The sequence below is a fragment of the Onychomys torridus genome, chromosome 18 (genome assembly GCF_903995425.1).
Source record: "Onychomys torridus chromosome 18, mOncTor1.1, whole genome shotgun sequence".
Classification (NCBI taxonomy): Eukaryota; Metazoa; Chordata; class Mammalia; order Rodentia; family Cricetidae; genus Onychomys; species Onychomys torridus.
In genome coordinates, this window is record NC_050460.1 from 53,334,468 (window position 1) to 53,347,930 (window position 13,463).

Here is a 13,463-nt window from a genome sequence, read left to right on the forward strand (position 1 = left end):
GACAGAAATGCAAAAGCAAAATTAAAGTCGTATAGAAGGGAACAAGAGCCTCTCTTCACTCTTGCTGGTATTGGAGGCCGAGATACTGGGATGAGTTGGGGGAAGATCTTTGTGATCCACTGGGGATATGGGCAGAGAGGAAATGGGGGGCTGCAGCAGGTTTTCTGCTACAGAACTGGGGATGGGACTAAGGGATTGAATCTGGAGGAGCAGAAAGAGAGGAAAACTCATTAGGATCACTGTTGTCTATTTTAGGAAGTTTCCACTGCACTAGAGGTCCATATCATCCTTTAAATGCCCCTCATTTCCCATGGCCTCTTCTGGCTTTCCCTCCCTTAACCCTTTATCCCCACTCTCCACCCACATATCCTCTCCCCCCATCCCCTTGTTCCAATCCTCCCCCCCTCCACCATTCTACCTGTAAGAGCTATTCTATTCTAGTTGTTTTATTATTATTATTATTATTATTATTATTATTATTATTATTATTATTTTTAGTTTTTTGAGACAGCATTTCTCTGTGTAGCTCTGGCTGTCCTGGAACTCACCCTGTAGACCAGGCTGGCCTCAGACTCACAGAGATCCTCCTGCCTCTACCTCCCAGTTAATGCTGGGATTACAGGCGTGTGCCACTGTCTCCTGGCAGTAAAATCTATTCTATGTCCCCCTCCCAAGGAGATGCATATGTCCCACTCATCCCCTTTCTCTTTACTTAACTGCTCTCAGTCTATGGATTGCAGGCTGGTTATCATTTATTTACTGTATGTGACTAATAATATTCACATGTAAGTGAGTAGATTTGGTAAGCATTTTTTAAGGTAGGACAAAGTCACAAACCAAAAGAGAAAGTAGTTGTAGATGTACCGTCTTGTTAAATAAGAAACACAGAACCAATTGCAGAGTTAAAAACCGCGAGGTCAGAGCAAGAGCGGGAAAACCTTACCCTTCACTGCTTCTGCTGTCCTTCCTCTCTGCAAGAGACCTACTTCTGTGTGTCCTGTCTATTTATAGACTTTCTGTTCTGTTTTCTCATTGGTTGTAAACCCAGCCACATGACCTCCTCATCACTGCCTGTCCATACAGACCTCCAGGTCTTCTATGGTTGGTATTGAGATTAAAGGCGTGTGTCTGCCATGCTGGCTGTGTCCTTGAACACACAGAGATCTACCTAGCTCTGCCTCCCCAGTGCTGGGATTAAAGGTGTGCACCACTACCGCCCAGCTTCTGCTCTGGCTTGCTCTGACCTCAAGGCAACTTTATTAACATACAAATAAAATCACATTTCAATACAAATAAAATATCACTATAAGTAGTGCTGAATAGGGAATAAAAGCAACTATCGACTTCTGCTCTAAGATGTGAAAGATGCAAGTCACAACTTGGGGACAACTTTTTGAGTGTGTATATTTGTAAAAGGTGTTGTATGCAAAACACACAAGGCTTATTTAAAATTTAATGATATGAAGTAAGAAGGCCATGGAACTAAAATTGGGGGCCAAGATTTTACCAGCCACCTCATAAAAAGAGCTATATATTTAGTCAATATATAAAAAGTAATTAGCCCAAAAGACTATGTAGATTTAAACTGCAGTAGACGTCTGCTGTTCAAGCAATGGAAAGTTGGGGCTTGAAGAAATGACTCAGTGGTTAAGACCACTGGCTACTCTTGCAGTGAACCCAGGTCTGATCCCCAGTGGCTCACATCATCTGTAATTAAACTTCCAGGGGACCTGATGCTCTTTTCTGGCCTCCATGGGCACCAGGCACACAGATGGTACAAGCAAACACCCAACACACATAAAATAAAACTTAAGACATAAGGGAAAGTGCTATCAGTGGTTAAGTATAGGAGGATTTTAGGGATGGTCTATATTTTCATACAAGTTGTTCCATAGTTAAAAATAATTGTCAGTAGTCATTGAATGATACACTTAAGATGAGAGCATTTGGGCGTATAGATTGGGTAGGTTATACCTATTTAAGATGGATTTTAGAAACATGAAGCTTATCAATATTATATATGGAAAAGAAAGATTTTTAAAAAAAATTTTTCTTTTGCTTTTGTTTTTGAGACAGGATGTCCTGTAGGCCAGGTTGGACTTGAACTTGCTGTGTAGGCAAGGATGACCTTCACCTCTTTACCTTCTGCCACCTCTGATTGCTGCAGAGGCAGGGACTCATATAGCCCAGGCTGGTCTCAAAAATCTCAATATAGCTAAGGATAATTTATTAACGTCAGATTTCCCCTCCTCTACCTCCAAAGTGCTTGGATTAGAGGTGTGCACCTCCTCCAGACTTGGTTTATGTGTGGCTAAAATGGAACCCAGAGAAGGCACTATACCAACTGAGCTACCCCAATAGACCATGTGTATGGTTTTCCTCAAGGTATTGAGGTTATCTCAGTCTAGTCTTAAGTATAGAGTTGGAAAAACATCCAGAAGTAGGGCTTTGGTGGTTGGTCAAAAAGGCAATGATGAAAGCTAAGTATAATATAGTCAAGCTGGAGGATATGCTATGGTAAATGTTTTCTGATTTGAAACTCCTCCGACAATGGTACAGGCAATTTACAGAGAATTTGAGATGTTAGGAAATGGAGTTGGTTATCGAAAAAGTTGGATTGAATCTGGATGTCATACCAGTCAACACATTTGCTCCATCTGTTATCATGGGCAACTTGTGACAAACTACAGATTTTAGAGCTTTTGCCTAATGATTTCAGATCTCAGGCAAGGATTTTTATAAACAATTTTCTGGTTATTCTGATGAGCAGCCAGGCATGGGAAACATTTTATGGACAGTCACAGAGCGTAGGAAACATCGCTGAGGTGAGGTAATAGGATGAGGGATAGAGAGATGGCTACACAAGATGCAGCCCATCCAGTGAGACCAACCTATTTTCTGAGTTAAACTTCACTAATGGAGACTTTACAGAACTCTATGAAAAGAGACCAAGTCTCCTAGGTTGTATTGTTCTCTTACTTCATTGCCGGGATGCTCCTCAGATTACATCCACATTACATGAGATAGTGAGAGATGAAACCCTCTCAGGTGGGTTTAAGAAATGGTCATGGTATTAAAGCACCGATGCCCAGAGTCTCATCTGAGTTCATTTAAAACACAGAACACCGGTGTGTCAAATACATTTTCACTGATAGAAAAAATCCAGCTTGAAAAGTAACAACACAGTGTTCATAGATCTGAAAAAAAATCCATTTTTGAAAAAATCACAACATTAAAATTTATCAGGAACAATTATATGTTACCAAACACTCTGATCGGCTAAACGCAAATCAAAGATCATGCCACATTTGAGATGAAAAAAAAAATCCAATAAGATCAATGTACTTGCTACTTGCTGACCTCAATCTTCATGGAAAGATAAATTAGGTTAGAGGCCAGTAGACAGCTCTTGCTAACAGACACAACCTGCTTATAAACCTCAGCTGAGTAAAGGCAGCTCCAAACCTCTTGAATATAATTGACTTTCTATCATTGTGGCATGCAGGCTAAAATGTCCTTAACATCAGGAAATGTATTTTGAAGAAGACTAAACTATTTTATCTATAATTTAAGAACTCTCCCTCTCTGTACTTTCTGTCTTAAATCTCAAACTCCAAAGTCTTAGAAGTTCTTTAAATGCTGAAATTTGGTTTTAACTATAGTTCCATAAAATCACCAAGGCCTGGGACTACTTGTTAAAGGATTCTGTTAGAGTTAATTTTGGCTTTTGCTCTGGAAAATCAAATGCTCAGTATCTTTGGAACAGGTAACATTCTGGGGTTCCAAAATACAGAGAAATAGAAAGCCTGACCTGGGAAGGATTTTTTTTTAAATAGTTGTCAATTTTGATTCCCACATTGGCTTTCTCTAGTAAGACTAGTGGGGCAGACAGTAGTCTCCACTTTTCTCACCGAAGAGGAGACTGGCCTCCTGTCTTAGTTAGGCTTTCTATTGCTGTGAAGAGACACTATGACCACAGGAACTTTTATAAAGGAAAACATTTATTTGGGTGGCTTACAGTTCAGAGGTTCAGTCTATTATCATCATGGTGGGACATGGCAGCAAACAGGCAGACATGGTGCTGAAGCCAAGAGTTCTATATCTTTGATCCACAGGCAACAAGAAGTGAGCTCAGACACTGGGTATGACTTGAGCAAATATGAGACCTTGAAGCCCTCCTCCACAGCGACATACTTCCTTCAACAAGGCCATACCTGTTCTAACAAAGCCACATTTCCTAGTAGTACCACTCCCAGTGAGCTTTTCAGGGGCAATTACATTTAAGTTACCACATTCCACTCCCTGGCCCCCATAAGCTTGTAAACACATCACAATGCAAAATGCATTTAGTTCAACTTCAAAAGTCTGCACAGTCTATCACAGTCTCAACAATAGTTTAAAGTCCAAAATTCAGTCTCTTCTGAGAGCCATAAAATCTCTTAACTATAATCCCTTATAAAATTGAAATAAAAAAGCAGGTAATAACAATTCACACTCTTACAATCCCTCCTCTTTCTCGCCAATTGGACTCCTGGAGCTCCATCTGGGGCTTGGCCTTGCCTGTACTGAATCTACCAGGTTGAGCTGAATCCCCAGGGGAGTCTTTGCCCTGGAGGAGATGGGAATGGGGGGGGGAGAGGCTGGCGGAAAGGCAGAGGTGGGGGTGGGAGGGGGGAGGACAGGGGAACCCATGGCTGATATGTAAAATTGAAACACAAATATCCATATTAAAAAATAAAATTTGAAAAAAAAGCAGGCAATATACTTCCAACATATAAAGGTACAGGATTTATACATCACCATTCCAAAATGTAGGGAAGAGAGCATAGTGAAGGAAATACTGGACCAAAGCAAGACTAAAAACCAGCTGGACAAACTGCAAACTCTGCATCCCCATGTCTGATGTCAATAAACTCTTCAGATCGCTAATTCCATTCAGATGTTTGACTGCAACATACTTCTTTTTTGTGTGTGTGTTATTCCACTCCCTGTGAGCAGCTTTCCTTGACATGTATCCCACAGCTCTGGCATCTCCAGCATCTTGGGGTCTCCAAGGCAATCCTTCAACTGCATAGCCTCACATAATGGCCTTTCTAGGCCTCCTATCAGGGATACCCTGATACATGCCTGGTCCTGGGGGCTTTCCTCACTTGCAGATGCAAATTCCATAGCCCCTTTCTTCAATCTTTAACTCCAGAACCACATGGCTGAAGCTGCCAAGTTCTACTGCTTACAGGGACTGGAACATGGCCCCCTCATTCAAGTATATCTTCACCAATTTTATGTTTTCAGTGGTTTTCTTCACTGTCTGAACTTGGCTGTCCCCAAACTGAAACCAGATCTGTAGACCAGGCTGGCCTCAAATTCAGAGATCCACTAGTCTCTGCCCTCCAAGTGTTGGGATTAAAGTACCACCACACCCTGCTTTAAGCTTTTTTTAAAAAAAATTCCTTTCACAACTTGGAAAATTAGCTTGGTGAGATCTTGCCCTAAGGTCACAACTCCCTTCATTCCATTCCTTAATCTGTTTAACTCCTTGAACACATAACTTAGCTCCATTCCACTTCCTTTTCTCCTCAAATTGTACATTTTGTATTTTTCCTTTCTCAGCTTTCTCTTTTTCATTATAAATCTGTGTAAGAGTGACTAGTAATAGCTATACAACAGAGTTAATACTAGGCTGTTTTGAAATTTCCTCTGCCAAAAGAATTAATCCAAATCTCTTCACTTTAGCCTGAGTCAGACTCTTCAGACAAGGGCAAAAAGCAGCCACATTCTTCACCAAAATATCACAAGAATGGTCTCTAGGCAACACATTAATATTCTTCTCCTTCAAAACATCTTGAGCCAGGCCCTCATAGTTCAAATATCTCTCAGCATCACTGTCTTCCATGCTTCTACTAGTATGGTCCATTAAATAGCACTTAAAGCATTCCAGTGCTTTCTTAATGCCAAATTCCCAAAGTCCGTATTACTTTTAACAAATCATGGTCAGGACTATCACAATAATACCCCAGTCCCTGGTACCAGCTTCTGTCTTAGTTTTTATTGCTGTGAAGAGATATCATGACCATGGCAACTCTTATAAAGGAAAACATTTAATTGTTTCATTTCATTAGTATAGTGATATTTTATTTGTACTGAAATGTGTTGCCTTGAGGTCAGAGCAAGCCATAGCAGAAGCTGGGCAGTGGTGATACACACCTTTAATCCCAGCACTTGGGAGGCAGAGCTAGGCAGATCTCTGTGTGTTCAAGGATACAGCCAGCATTGCAACACTTGCCTTTAATCTCAATACCAACCATAGAAGACCTGGAGGTCTGTACAGACAGGCAATGACAAGGAGGTCATGTGGTTGGGTTTACAACCAATGAGAAAGCAGAACAAAAAGTCTATAAAAAAGAAAAAACACACAGAAGTAGGTCTCTGGCAGAGAGGAAAGACAGAGCAGCAGTGAAGGGTAAGGTTTTCAGCTCTCAGCTATTGCTCTGACCTCTTGGCTTTTAACTCTACAACTGGCTCTGTGTTTCCTATTTAACAAGATGGTTACATCTACACATTATCATCATGGTAGGACATGGTGGCATGCAGGCAGATATGGTGCTAAAGAAGGAGCTGAGAATTCTACATCTTTGATCAGCAGGCAACAGGAAGTGAACTGAGACACTGGGCATAGCTTGAGCATACATGAGACCTTAACGCTCACTTCTACAGTGACACATTTCCTCTAAGGCCATTGTTGTGGAATATTATTTTAAGATGTGTTACTTTTGTTTATGTTGCATTTGTTTAACTCTGTGAAGCTGTGTTACTGTGCCTGTCTAAAACACCTGATGGTCTAATAAAGAATGGTCTAATATTGAATGGCCAATAGCAAGGTCAGAGAAAGCATAGGCGGGGCTGGCAGGCAGAGAGAATATATAGAAGGAGAAATCTGGGAGTAGAAGAAAAGGGAAGAAGCCAGAGAAGGAGGAGGAGTCTAGGGGCAGTCACCCAGCTATATAGCCAGCCATGGAGTAAGATTACACAAGTAAGAAAAAGAAAAAGCCCAGAGGCAAAAGGTAGACAGGATAATTTAAGCTAAGGAAAGCTGGCTAGCAACAAGAAAAGATAAGGCCAGACATTTATAAGTAATAATAAGTCTCTCAGTGTGTGATTTAATTGTGAGCTAGGTTGTAGCCCCCCCCCCCCCAAAAAAAAAAAAAAGAGCAGAAACAAACAACAGGACATACCTACTCCAACAAAGCCACACCTCCCAATAGTGCCACTCCCCATGAGTTTATGGGGGCCAGTTACATTCAAGCTAGCACATCTCCTAATAGTGCTGTCTGTCCTGTTGCTTAGAAGCTTCAAGAAACCCAAGATGGTTCCAATTGGGAGCCTTTGCTTGAATGCCACCAGATGGCCTATATTTGTGAGGAACTACTGTGGTGATATTTTGAACAAATAAAATTTGCCTAAAAGATCAGAAAAGCAGAGCAAGCCACAGTCACCACCTCTTACCTCACCAACTCCTCAGCCTGAAAGAGCCAGAGTTCCTGTTTCCTCCCACCTTATCTTCCTTTGTCTGCCTACCCATATCACTTTCTGTTTTAATATTCCTAGTGCTGGGATTAAAGGTGTGTGATACCAAGTGCTGGAATTAAAGGTGTGTGCCACCACTGCCTGGATCTGTTTCTTATTTAGACCGAGTCAATCTCATGTAGCTCAGTGTGGCCGTGAACTCACAGAAATCCAGATGGCTGTCTGCCTTTGCCTCCCAAGTGCTAGGATTAAAGGTGTGTGTTACCATTGCCTGGCCTCTATGTTTAATCAAGTGGCTTGTTCTGTTCTCTGATCTTCAAGCAAGTTTTATTTCTTATATTACAAACAATATATCACCACAAACCACAATTCTGGATGTTATCCCATGAATATCCCAGAAATATTTCCTACATGCTCCTATTGCTTGGGCTTCCATTTTCCTGTTCCTTTCACTATATTCCTCCCTCCCACTTGCAAGATCAGATTCTAACTGCTTGCTCATCCTGATCAGGGTCCTTGTCATCTGCTGCTGCTCACTTTCTTTAGTCTTATTCCCCATCACTGCTGGATTTCTCTTTGAGGCACCAACCATGCTGCCCGGGGCTTGCTAAACTCAGCATGCTCTTTTCTAGTGGCATGTTCTCCTATCTAGTGGTCTGTCCTCTTCAGCTGTCATTTGCTCAGAAAGCTCCTTTTAATCCAATAGATTAGAGGAGAGAAGGAAGAGATGTCCCTTTTGCCATCTGAAGATACTTCTGTCTGAGGTGGATTTTGACATTGCTTTTCATGATATTATACACTCTGACTTCCCTCTTCTCACAGCCTTGGTTATCACTGCACTAAGCACACAGTAGATGTGTAACAGATGTCTGCTGGGTGTGTGGATTCATCTCTTACACCAAATATTAGAACAGACCTGAAAGCACAGGTCTTCTGGTAATTCCAACATGTCCTGCTGTGCTGGTTAATTTTATATTAACTAGACACAGTCTAGAGTCACCTGAGAGGAGGGAACCCCAGTTGAGAAAATGCCTTCCTAAGATTGGGCTGTAGGTGAGCCTGTAGAGCTTTTTCTTAACTAGTGATTAATGTGGGAGGGATAGAACATCTCTTGGCTGGTGGTCTTGGGTTCTATAAAAAAGCAGGATGAGCAAGCTATGATGAGCAAGCCAGTAAGCAGCATCCCTCCATGGCCTCTGCGTCAGCTCCTGCCTCCAGGTTCTTGCTCTGTTTCACTTCCTGTCTTGACTTCCTTTTGTAATGGATTATGGATATGGAAGCATAAGCCAAACAAACTCTTCTCTGCCTAACTTACTTTTGGTCATGATGTTTAGTCATAGCAATAGTAACCCAAACTAGAACAGAAATTGGTACCAGCATAGTCGAGTATGGCTGTGACAGACTTGTCCATGGGAGGACTGTGGAAGGACTTTGAAATTTGGTACTAGAAAAGTCATTGAGTGTTGAAGCTCAGTAGTGTAGATGAATTGCTAAATGGTCTTATTAATAAAAAACTCAGAGCCAGAAATTGGAGTTAGGGACTGAGAGAGATCATAGGAATAAGAAAGGCCACAGCTAACCTCACCTCACCAACTCTACAACTTCGAAAGTGACCTACTCCTGTTTATCCATGCCAATATGCCTTTTCTGTTCTGTTCTCTTGTTTGCTCTCTCAGCCCAGCTACATCACTTCCTCTTCCTGGCCAGATCTGTCACTTTCTGTCTGTCTGTACAGACCTCCAAATATCCATGGTTAACTAGTGTTGGAATTTAAGGTGTGTGCCACCACATCTGGCTCTGTTCCCAGTGTGGCCTTGAACTCACATAGATCCAGACAGTTCCCTGCCTCCCAAGTGATAGGATGAAAGGTGTGTGCTACCATTGCCTGACTTTTATATAGTGGCTGGCTTTTTCCTCTGATCCTCAGGTAAATTTTATTGGGAGACACAGTATATTGGGGAACACAATACATCGCCACACAGTAGGCTGCTTTGTAGGAGCTTAAAGAATGTTGAGAGCAGTGTGGAGGATAGAGAACTGTCTGGTGAAGTTTTAGAGGGAAGCAAAAACTCTACATTTGAGTTAAGAATCTGTGATGCCTGGTCAGTTGGGGTTGAAGAATCAAGTGTGTTTAACAAGAGACCAGAACCACTGAAGAACCTTTGCTTTATTGAGGCAATTAATGCTGGTCAGCTGCAGCTAAGAAATTAGTGGTGATTAAGAAGAGACCAGCATCATTGAGGTGAAATATTCTGGGAGTGTTTTCTCAGAGTCAGTACACAGAGCATATTCCAGACATTGTCAGAGTTGTACCCTGAGCTGGCAGCTGAATTTGGTCACATGTAAGAATTTCCCAGGTAGTGCTGGTTTTGAAGGCATGAAGGGGTCATGGAGAGCAGCTGAGGCTTGGCACTGTGAGAAGCCAGGACAGGCCATTGGTGGAGGTACAGCCTTAATAGCAGCTGCAGGCCAGGATTAAAAGGGTCATGCAGAAAAGCTGTGGCTTGGTATCACAAAGAGAGCCCAGGAAAAGTGAATGGTGAAAGCGTAGCTTAGTTGCATGCAGCAAGAGACCCCAGTGTTTTGGAGATGCCAGTACCATGGATGGTCATGAACAGCAGCTGCAGTGTTGGAGTGAGGCCTGCCCGAATTTAGAGGACAAACTGTGTGTGCTGCAGAAAGTGACTCAAGCCCCTGGGAGGAGCCCAGAAGATCCTGAGTGAATCCCAGGTATTGGGCATGGAGTTATTTACACTTTTGGAGTTTGGTTTTGCTTTGTTCAGATTGTGACTGTGGCTTGGTTTTTCCCTCTTGGAAGTACTAAAGTACTTAATTTATTTTTGATTTGACAGGAGACTTTGAATTTTGAAAGATGTTGGATTTGAAAAGATTGGCTATTTTAAAGAGAATGAATTTTCAGGTGTTTGAATTTTTAAAAACTGGGGGAATTTCAAAATTCTGAATATTTTATATTGTGATATTCCTTTTTTTAAAAAAAATACATCCTGGCTTTTATTTAAGAAGTGATTTAATTCTATAATTTGATTTGTTACTACTTGAGAAGTACATTTGCTTCCCAGTAGTGGGTGGCAATGAGGTGTAGAAGGAGTTCCTGTTTCTCAATTCCCTCTAACAGAAAGCAATTCCAAGACACAGCAGCAAACATCTTCTGTAAACTCAGCTCCAGAAAAAAAATGAGAACATACATGAGTCCTGCTGGAGGCATCTCCAATACTGTGCTCTAATGACATGGTAGACCAGGTGTTCCATCACTGAGCAGCAGACTGTCAATGAAGATGAAAAGTATCCTCACTGATGCCATCAGAACGAGTTTTTACCTACTTTTTTTGTATCCAAATGTGTGCATATAAGACATTTTCTCAGATATTCATGTTAAGAATTGAAAATAGGAGCTGGGCAGTGGTGGCCTTTAATCCCAGCACTGGGGAGGCAGAGACAGGTGGATCTCTGTGAGTTCAAGGCCAGCCTGGTCTACAAAGAGCGCTCCAGGATAGCCAGGGCTACACAGAGAAACCCTGTCTCAAAAATCCAAAAAAAAAAAAAGAAAAGAAAAGAAAAAATATCGATGCACAGAAACATCCACAAATAGCCAGTCTGTGTCCTGAAGCCCTACAAAAATTTTCCATGTTTGAAGATGAACCCTGGATACCTACCCAAAACATATCATAATATACTTGAGTTAAGGAGAACTCCAGAACTGAGGTAGCCTCTGACTCTAGTTTTAGAATTTCTCTTTCAAGTTCACCTTGGCTGTTGTGTCAATACTGCCAAGCAAACTTCTATTGCAGAGCATCTGCTGTGAGGGCAGCAGGGTCAGTAGCATCCACTGGCTCTTAGGCTTTATGTCTTCCTCTGATCTCTTGATGGACCATAGCTTTACTCTGTTCATATCTTAAGGATATTTGGCATTCAGGCTTCTTTGGGATGCTCTTAGCCAAAGTCTTTCCAGCACCGAGTTTTTCTCTCTTCTTTTCTCTTTAATCTGACATACTTTGGTGGAGCTGCAATGGAGGGGGATGGGAAGGAGGTGGTGATGTGAGAGACAGAGGTGGAAGAATCTAAGTGACCTGAGGTGGGACTCTGTTGCTCTTGCAGGGTCACAATCTTGGCAATCTGAGCTCTAAGTGCAGCGAGCTCATTCTGTAGTGTGGAGATCTTCTGCAAGGCCTCTTCAATGGCCAGGGTCATTTTTGGAGGAGGTTCATCTTGAGGCAAGTTGGGGAAGGAAATGTGCTTGCTTGGGAGCTTTTCAAAGCAAGGAAGGCCATCCTCAAGGGTAGGCTCAGACCTGACCTCTGGCCTGAGTCTATTAAACACGCTCTTTTTTTTTCTGTGCCTACCCATCTAACATTAGCAAAAGATGCCACCACATCCTCTGCTGGGTAGATGAGACTCCATTTTGTTGCATGGCTGGTAGGCTGGAAACTGAACTCTTGAATACTGAATCAGAGATAATTTGGTTCCAGTTTTCCTTATAATACTTTGAGATGAAGAGGTGAACTGTATGGTTTTCCAGAGCAAAGTACCGACTGTATGCTGACCCCAACTTGCTGAAATACCTACTATCCTCATCAGGTATTTAATCCAGCCCAGCATTTTGAGTCTTCCCAACTTGTGTTTCAAGTACTCCAGGCATCCATAGTGGCACATACTCTATAGACCACACTCTGCTGCCATAATGTTCCTATTAATATGAGATCTTGGGGATGAATAATAAAGAAAGGTATGGATTAAGTGATATATTTCTGTGTCAAGTTGACAAGAGGTCAGTTGTGCTGGCTAGTTTTATGTCATTTTGACACAAGCTAAGGCCATGGCAGAGGAGGGAGCCTCAATTGAGGAAATGATCTAGTTACAGGCAGGCCTATAGGGCATTTCTTAATTAGTGATTGATGGGGCAGGGCCCTGCCCATTCCATGCCATGGAAGGGAAGCCAGTAAGCTGTACCCCTCTATGGCCTCTGCATCAGTTCCTGTCTCCAGGTCCCAGCTCTGCTTGAGTTCCTGCCAGGACTTCTGTCAGTGATGGACAATGATTCAGAAGTACAAGCCAAATAAGGCTTTTCCTCCCCAACTTGCTTTTATTCATGTTGTTTCATCATAGCAATTGTAACCCTAACTAGGACACATGCATATGGGAATGAATACAATAAGTAGAAAGATCTCTGGAGCAAGAAGTTTCTCTGGTCCCACTCAGCCCTGTGGTCCTGCAGCCGCTTATAAAATAATCACTCAGAGGCTTATATTAATTACAAGCTGCAATTTCTTGCTAGCTAGCTCTATCATCTTAAATCAACCCATTTCTATTACTCTATGTTTTGCTACATGGCTGTGGTATTACCAATCTGCTTGCTTGTTGCACCTTGGGTGGCAGGCTGGCATCTCTCCCTCCTGCCCTTTCTTCTCTCTTTATATCTGCTTGGATTTCCCACCTGCCTCTGAGCTGCCTTGCCATAGACCAATGCAGCTTTATTTATCAACCAATAAGAGCAACACATAGTAATGGCATACAGAAAGACTTCCCCCAGCCAGCAGATCTCTTCAACTCTTAGGCTTATTATTTTTTTTTTATTATACTTACTTTTTTGGTCCCTTAGGTTGTGAGCCAGAGCTGAGCTGGGTCATATGCCTCTGACTCACGAGTGTAGGCTTGTTGTTTGGAACTTGATGCCTTCTTGGCATCCTCATCTCTACTGTTTCTTTGTTCCTCCCTCTGTTTCTTGGTCTTTGACCTATTCCTGATCTTTGTTCTTAGAGTATCAGATGCTATCTTGTTCCTGTTATAATTCCAACTCTGACCCCATTAGTTCTGTCTCCTTATGCCATCGACATTCCAGAATGATGGTTTCCTCTCATTCTGGGTAGCTATCACTTCTCTTCATAGGCAAAGGCAAAGTTCATCACAAAAATCATAACAGC

The 13,463-nt window shown here is 42.1% G+C and overlaps 1 pseudogene; it reads right to left on the minus strand.

Annotated features, from left to right (window-relative positions):
- Positions 1-21: 21 nt before the first annotated feature.
- Positions 22-12,141, minus strand: LOC118569417 (annotated as a pseudogene).
- Between the last annotated feature and the right edge of the window lie 1,322 nt (positions 12,142-13,463).